Genomic DNA, 8,806 nt, shown 5'->3' with positions numbered 1-8,806 from the left:
TTTTAAAAATATCTTGGTAACTATATTTCAATATAATGTAATATAATTTCAACTACGCACAATGATATTCGTGATCCTATGTGCTTTATTTTATGCATTTCTTTCTTTCTTTTTTCTTTTTCTTTTTTGGTGAAGCAATTGGGGTTAAGTGACTTGCCCAGGGTCACACAGCTAGTAAGTGTCAAGTGTCTGAGGTCAAATTTGAACTCAGGTCCTCCTGAATCCAGGGCCGGTACTCTATCCACTGCATCACCTAGCTGCCCTATAAAATATGAAATGCTTCATGAATTTGCGTGTCATCCTTACACAGGGACCATGCTAATCTTCTCTGTATCATTCCAATTTTAGTATATGTGCTACTGAAGCAAGCACTATGCATTTATTTCTAAAAACATTCTTCTGAGAGAGGGTCCATTGGCTTCACCAATCTGCCAAAGGGTTCATGACACAAAGAAGGTTAAGAACCCTTGGACTAGATGGACGCTGAGCTCCATTTCAAACATGTGATTCTGTGGCTAGACACAAATGACAAAAAAAATTCACAAAGACACAGTTGGGGAAGAACCAAGGGAGCATGTGCAGGGCAGGGGGCATTAGGGACTGGGGCAGCTGGGGAAGAGGAGCCAGATGATAAAGTCGTGGGGAGAGAAGGATAGGGAATGAGGTGCTGGGGAGCAAGGGACAAGAGCTGGAGAGCTTGGGGAGTTGCTGTGGTGGTGCATTGTGGGGAAGGGGCCAGAGCCCTAAGAGACAGGTGTTGGGATACTGGTGATGAAGCCCTGATGGGGGAGAGAGAAGGAATAGGGTTCTTGGTGGAAGGAGGCTAGGTTAGAGGTTTTGGAGGAAGACACAGGGGCTGAGGAGAGAGCAGCAGCAGGGACTGATGGCATTAGGGAAAGGGGGAAGGGATTGTTTTTGTCTTTCTTTGTTTCCACAGCACTTGGCATTGTGCTTGGCACATAGAGTCCCTTATACATTTTTGTTTACCAACTGAGAGACTGAAAGAGGACAGAGAATGGAACTTTAGGAAGAGGTAGGGAACTGGGAAAGGAAGGATGGGAATTTGGGCCATTTTTGCTGTTTAATCATTATCTGGTCCTGTCTGACTCTTCGTAACTCCATTTGTGTGTGTGCTTTTTTTTTTTTTTTTTTTTTGCAAAGATACTGGGATGATTTGATATTTCCTTCTCCTGCTTGTTTTATAGATAAGGAAACTGAGCCAAACAGGGTTAAGTGAACAAGCCAGGGTTAGTTACACAGCCAGTAAGTATCTGAGGTCAAATTTGAACCCAGGAAGATGAGTTTTCCTGACTTCAGGCCACACATTCTATCTACTGTCCAATCTAGCTGCCCAAGGACATTGGGCAAAAGAAGCTAGGAACTAGAGAGAGATGGACAAGGGCTTGTGGTCCTGGGAAGAGAGGGAGAGAGGATGGAATCACATTGGTTAAAAAACAGACTTTAAAGGAAATGAAAGAGGCTTGGGCTTCAATAAAGAATGGTCTGACATCTGTATTGAGAGAGATCTATCATGTGTAAAAACAGAAAAAGACAAATTGATCTAGGAAATCAACAGCAGGGAGAAGGTGGTAGAAATTTTGAGTAAAAGCATGGAATGATAAGAAATAAAATCTTCATTCTGGAAGGCACATTGATATATAGGAAAGCAAGAATAAAGGATATCTCAACCAGTAAAAAGGATTGAATTTTATAGCAAAAATAATAGCTAACATTTATATAACACTTTGTGTGCAAGATGCTTTGTATTTCATTTTATCTCCACAACATCTCAGGGAGGTAGGTGCCACTATTATTTCAGTTTTACAGATGAGAAAATAGAAACTCAGAGAGGTTAGGTGATTTGACCAAGGCCACACAGCTAGTAAGTGTCTGAGGCCAGATTTGAACTAAAATCTCCCGGACTCTAAGTCCCACACTCAAACCACTGCACCTATTTAAGAAGGATGGGAATTTGGAAGAATGGAGTGGAACCACAGAGCAAAGCTTAGAGTTATGGGATTACCATCTCCCTCCCCGCCAAAAAATGTTGAAAGAGAGGAGAGACTTTCCTACTTTTTATTATGAGGAATTACTCCCTGGGAAAAGGGATGGATACATTGGGAAATATAGGTGATGTAATAGCAAAAAATAGCAATAAAAATTACTTCAGATATATTGCCTTCTCAAGGAGGGGGCGGGGAGGGATAGGAGGGAAGGAGAGTATTTGGAACTCAAAATTTAAAAAAAAGAATGTTATATTATTTTATATATAATTGGCAATTATTTAATAAAATAAATGAAAATATATTTTCAAAATTAATTCAGAGAAAGAAAAAGAGGAAATAATTTGGACTGGAGCAGTAACTTGGGTTGAAGGGATGATTTATTAGAATGGGGATGGGGAGCTACATGGTGTAAGGGCAGCCAGTTAGAGTAATTGATAGAGCACTGGCCCTGGAGTCAGGAGAACCTGAGTTCAAATCAAGGAGGAAGGAATAGTTTGAAATAGCTGCTGTGAGCAGAGAGGTAGGGAATTCAAGAGGGCTGATTTGCAGAATGGCAGTGAGAACCCAGTTGTGATTATGCACTATGAATTGGTAGACAGTGAAGTCAGCAAGATGTGATTTCTCTAACATCTAGGGAGATGAGAAATTAAGGAATCCTAGAGGTTGAAAGAAGAGCACAAGAAATGATAGGTAAGGGAGGTAAGGAAGTGGCTCACCATAGAGTAGTGACTGTGGATGGAAGCAAATGAGGAGAGAAACTGAGCTATTGGTGAAGAGTCAGGGGAATATCACAGGAAGGACTTGGTTGGAGTAGGGGAGAGGGAAGAAGTAGAAGTATAAGAAATTGTGGTTGAAGACTGAAATTCTAGATTTCAGAATTTGAAGGTGGTACAATTCTTTGGGATGGTGACATCTGAAATGTGAGTATGCCAGTTAGAGGTTAAAGAGGGGTGGAGATAGATAGCCTGTTAATGAGGCAAAGGAAGTTCGAAGTCATAGGGTTGGAAGAATCAACAACATGAATACCGAGGTCCCCAGTGATAGCAGTAAGGGATGAAGTGAAAAGAAACTAGCTCTTCACCCTCAAGTTGTAGCCATCAGCTATACTATTAGGGCTAAAGAAAATCAAAGAATTATATAAATCAATTTCACCTTAATCTGGTTTCAGAAAAATCTTTCCTCTCTTCTCCTCTCCATCAGATTCTCTGTTTGTTTTTGTTTTTGTTTTTTGTCTTTTTGGCAGGGCAATGAGGGTTAAGTGACTTACCCACGGTCACACAGCTAGTAAGTGTCAAGTGTCTGAGGCCACATTTGAACTCAGGTCCTCCTGAATCCAGGGCCGGTGCTTTATCCACTGTGCCACCTAGGTGCCCGCTATCAAGGGAATTATTGAAAAAAAAAAAAAAAAAGATATACACGGTCACACAGCTAGTAAGTGTTAAGTGTCTGAGTCCAAATTTGAACTCAGGTCCTCTGGAATGCAGGGCCAGTGCTTTATCTCCTGCACCACCTAGCTGCCCCCTACATCAGATTCTCTGAATTCAGAGCATCTCATTCTAAATCTGACTGTGATATTCCAGTTTGAATGTGTTGGCTCTACTGTTCTTGCTGGCAAAAAATGTATTATAATAATTTTCCTGTTCTTTTCTATTTTCTTCTTTATCTGTCCTATTAGTTTGGTCTCTTGTTGAGCGTTTAAATATTGGGTTTGCCTTCAACTGCTACTCTCTAGTTTATGAGGTGATGGTGTTCATAAGCATTCATCATCTGGTTTGTTCACAATCAGTGTACAGTTGAGGCAGCATTCCGTGTGTGTGTGTGTGTGTGTGTGTGTGTGTGTGTGTGTGTGTGTGTGTGTGTGTGTAGAACACTAGACTTGGATTCAAATCATGCCTTAGAAACTTATCAGTGTGTAACCCTGGACAAATCATTTAAATTCTCTGAGCGTTGGTTTCAATCAATAATCAATCAATGCACACTTATTTTGAGGTCATAATGTTAGAAGAATCAGCATCATGAATATTGAGGTGCCAGTGATGGTAGTAGGAGATGGGATCAAAAGAAACTAGCTCCTCTCACTCTGAAGTTGCAGTCATCAGATATGCTATTGGAGGTAAAGAAAATCAAGGAATTATATTAAATAAGCTTAATATTTGAATTGACCACTAAGGTCCTTTCTAGCTCTTGATATATCATCCTATGATCTTTCTTCATAAGATTTTTACAAGCAAGTTGATACTCTAAACACATGTTCCCTTTGGCCAACACTTTTCTCTACTTGGGAAATAAGTGTTTGTTGACTAAGGGACTCATTCTTCCCTTTGGGTCTCCTTGTTATGGCAATTGATTTCCATTCGTTTAACTTCTGCATAAAATTATTTTAATTGATGTTGATGTCATTTCTGTTGTTCGTTATCCATGTTTCATTATCAATTACTTCTTTAAATAGTTCAGGATTGAGTTGTTTCAGTTGTATGCCGTATCTTTTTCTCATTATTATTCTTTCTTCTAGCTTTTTACTAATTCTGATCTTTGATCTGACAAGTTGGTGGTCTGAGTCTACACAGACAGCTGATTCAGGGGTGACTCCTAACATCAAAACCAAGTCTTTTCCTGTCTGTTAAAATGTAATCAGCTTCTTTTTACTTTTTCTTTTTTTTGGTGCTGTTATTTGGTGCCCACCATATCCAGTTTCTACCAATTCTTTATTTTCTTAAAGTATTCATGATAAATTCTTTTGAGACTGCTATAAGTCTTTGGCATCTCTAATTTTTAAATTCTTGAACTATGCTTTCTAATATGATTCTCACCATCCTTACAACATTCCTACTGAAGTCACCAAGTATCAAAGTGTTTATTAATTAATTGGAGGTTTTATTGAATTCTCCATGAAGTTTCTTTACTTTTTCATGCTCTGCTACAGATAATGAAGCAGATAGGCTGAAATTATTTTCATCGTGGTCTGTTTGTAAATACTTACCCATGAATATGTAATGTGAGATGACCAAATAGCCGGTAAAGTAATGTTTACTATAGCCCTTGGGCATACATTGAAACCAACTCTGCTGCTAAGAGATCATCCAGCCCAGGCTCCTCTTCTTACATAGAGTTTCACAGAAGTGAAGTGACTTGTTTAAAGTCATACAGAATTGGGAAATGGGGATTCAAAACCAGGTCATCTAAATCCAAATTGAGTGCCATTTCCCCCACACCAAGTTCCTTAGTTTATATCTGCCATAGATTCTGTTTCACTATTGAGTATTTTATAATCTTTCAGTTGCGTCACTCAAATATCTCTATCCATCTCTTTCTTGCTTCATCCATCCATCCATCTATCTATCTATCTATCTATCTATCTATCTATCTATCTATCTATCTATCTACCTATCTATCTACCTATCTATCTATCTATGCCTGTATTTAAAGGAGGGCTATCCTTCCTCTTGTACCATGGGGGTATTGTTGTGTGGCTTGGAGGGAGGCAGAATAGACATCTCTAGCTTCTTTCCCCCTCACCCTTCTCCAAGACAGACTTTCATTCCTTCCAGGAAGGGAAGTGGGAATTTGGGTCCAGAAGCCACCACTCTGTTCCCCTCAAAGAGAGGGACTACCGGGCTAGAATTATATTGACCCACTCCCTTAAATATTTTTAGTTTAGGGGAGATTATCAGGTTCAATATAAGTTGGAATCTCTATGTCATTATTGGGGGAAATTAGGACCCCAAACTGATTCTCTTCCCACCAAATACAAGTTCCACAATAAACATGCAGAACAAATAGCAAAGAAACCTACTTATCCAAATTATAGCAAGACAGAAATCAGAGAAGGTATACATAGGAGAATATATACCAGGCAATAGAGAGTGAAGGAGCTCTTCCACTGAGAGTGAGGTAACTCAGCTCAACCAAAAGAGATTGTTTTAAATATTAACCAAGGAGAAACTTTCCAAAATCTCTAGTATAGCAAGCTAGGGAGAGAGACATGATTAGGAGATCACCATAGAGGAGATTACCTACTATTCTCATGTCTTCCTAGAGTCTTTTCCTTCAGCAACCTGAAATAAGGTTGGCCTCTTCCATCTTATTTTCTTGAAGCTAGAAGCCAGAAGTGCCTGAAATGACTTGAAGCTTGAAGAGTCTGGAAGAAGACTAAAGAAGAATACAATTTTCATGCTCTAACTAATTCTTCTCTACCCCTTACACAGGGTAGGCCACTCATCTTTAACAAGGAGGAGAGAGTTCCATACCAATAGGCTTAGGGACTGGGGCAACATTCCTCCCCTGGATCAAAACTCTTTGTAGTTCCCTGCAAAGTTCATTGGAGGCAAGTCTAAAACCTGCAAATAATACAACATAAACACAGACATTGGCACATGAAAACAACAAGGATAATTTTCCTGGCATTCTAGGTAACCAACCTTTGGTATCATTGAAATGGAAACAAAACAACAGCATGTTAACAGTACATGCAGTAGATATGGCATTGTAAAGAGGATGCTATATGCTATGAAGGATGCTCCAGTGACAATATACCTCACTACATACATGACGTAACACATGCACATTTCAAAAATACATTACATAGTACATAGTATGGGACTGCATATACAAAAGAAAACAACTCTGCCAGCTCCTTTCTTTGCCTTTCCAAATCTTCTCTGTGAGCCATCCTTGCACTTAGCTACAATTTCCTTCTTTCTTTTGTTTTCATTCATAGTGAGAATGCCAAGATGGAAATGACTTAGCTCTGACAGAAGTGTGACCACTTGTTGGTTGTTAGACAAGGCTTCACAAGGTCCTCCCCCGATGCTTCATCATGATATGGAATCAACCCTGGGGTCTTGAAAGCTATGTTAGTGAAGCATGAACTCTGAGAGGTTTTACCATTGCTGGAAAGACTTTGGGTATGAGCTGGGCAACAGACCTAAGGACCAGACTAGTTAAATATGGAAAGGCTTATCACAGGAGATTGGTTCCTTGGCAATGGGATCTTTTACTGAATAAAGAATAATACAAAATTCTCTCACTTTGTGGACACTATTTGTGTGACCTTCTTCTTTTCTGGTAATGATGATGGCAGAGTGATGGAAACAGGGGAAGAGAATACTAAGAATCACAGTTTCTAGATCATGGATGAGCATGTAGTTGTCTGTTAGTACAACTAAATAATTGAAGTACATTGACATCAAAAATTTAAAATACACAGAGTAGAGATACAGGGACTGGCTTTATTTAAGTTAATGCCTTTAAATTTCTTTTGGATATAATACATAAGTGATCAAAGATTTTACTATAATTAAATTGAGGATGAACCCATTTTTTTTATATGACTAAGACAAAGTAAACAAAGGCAGGAAGGTTCCTTCCTAGTGGGGACAATAGCATGGGAAGATGAATTTTTAATAATGCCTCCAGATGGATAGTCCATGAATCTAATTCCTCTCTCCTGTCCTAGCCCCCTCTTTTTAGGGTTCATTGGATGTGGATTACATTCTTCAGAATTGGTTTGGGAATGTGATTGTCAGGAAGTCCAGTCTCTAATTGAATAGCAAGTATGGGGGTGGTGATGGAGGGGATGACTCGGTGGTAAAGGGGAACATGCTATGAGTTAAGCAGTTAAGGGGAGTCAGTTCAAGAAAACTGGCTTCTTGGGAAGGGGTAGAAGGGAAGGGGGTAAATGAAACTGGGGAAGGGAAGGTCTGGGATACATCAGTGGTATGAGGTAAACATAGAATAATGTGGTCAAGGCCAGAACTGAAACTGAAATAAAAGTAAATTACTCTGATTTCACTTAAGTGACTAATCCAAGAGGATTTGATTTCAGTTCCTTGTATATTTCAGAGGGCCAAATTACTATGTTTTTTGTTTGTCTCTTGGGGGGTTGTGTGGGATGGGGACTTTATTCCTGGGAAGAGGGGCTGTCACAACCTTGAATCCAATCTCTGATTCTAGGACCTTTTGCTCAGGAGGGTGGGAGGAGGAAGATCAAGGAGACAGGAATGCCTGATCAGATCTCTGGACAATATCTGTAACTCGACCTAGAGAAACATGTTTTATAAATTTCTTGTTGCCTTCAATGTGGGGGGTGGGGGGGAGGTGCAAGGGTAGGAGGGGAGTGATGCTGTCAACTCTTGTCCATTCTGGGCATTGTCTTAATGGTTCCTTCATTTCTAGGGAAGTGTTTGTTTGGTCTGGTCTCTCAACATCCCAGTTTAGCATTACTCAATTTTATTTTTTCTCCATTTTGTTTCAAATGGAATCCTTCAATAACATTTCTATGTAACAAGAAACTAAATCTGCCTTTGGAGGGAATTTTCCATTTTAAACATTTTTTAAAAAATTAAGCCTAGATTAAAATTTCACTCTAACTCTACCAGTACAATATAAGATACTTGAGGGCAGGAACCATTTTTTTCCCTTTTGTCTCTGTATGCCTAGCACTGTTTCTTATATGTGGTAGAGACTAATAAATGTTTGTTGAATTGAATTGTGTGGTAAGTCTCCCCCTATTGTTTTAACACTTTTCTCCTTTCTTAAAGGGTTGGAGAAACAGAAGACAATGAATGTTCTTGTTTGATAGACTGATCTAATTAAAAAATACAACTGTTTCTAATATTGTCCAGAAACTCAGGCTTCCTATCCTAGAATTCCCCGCAAAAGTGACTGTCCCCTAACTAGATCCCAAAGGATATAAAAATGTTTGTGAAGTTTATGCCTTAGAATACTGTTGGGGGCAATAGAATTCCATTTGCTTTTTGGTCTCCTCTCTCAGGTATAACAACAACAACCATCATTAATAT

At 39.2% G+C, this 8,806-nt stretch overlaps 1 non-coding gene across 1 annotated transcript; it reads right to left on the bottom strand.

Annotated features, from left to right (window-relative positions):
- Nucleotides 1-265: 265 nt before the first annotated feature.
- LOC122744802 lies at nt 266-372 on the bottom strand. The gene has a single exon (XR_006355146.1). It is a non-coding gene; the product is annotated as a U6 spliceosomal RNA (small nuclear RNA).
- Nucleotides 373-8,806: the final 8,434 nt, after the last annotated feature.

The sequence above is a fragment of the Dromiciops gliroides genome, chromosome 2, assembly GCF_019393635.1.
Source record: "Dromiciops gliroides isolate mDroGli1 chromosome 2, mDroGli1.pri, whole genome shotgun sequence".
NCBI classification, from domain to species: Eukaryota; Metazoa; Chordata; class Mammalia; order Microbiotheria; family Microbiotheriidae; genus Dromiciops; species Dromiciops gliroides.
The sequence above is the reverse complement of the archived record's forward strand: the minus strand, read 5'-3'. Positions and strand labels throughout refer to the sequence as shown.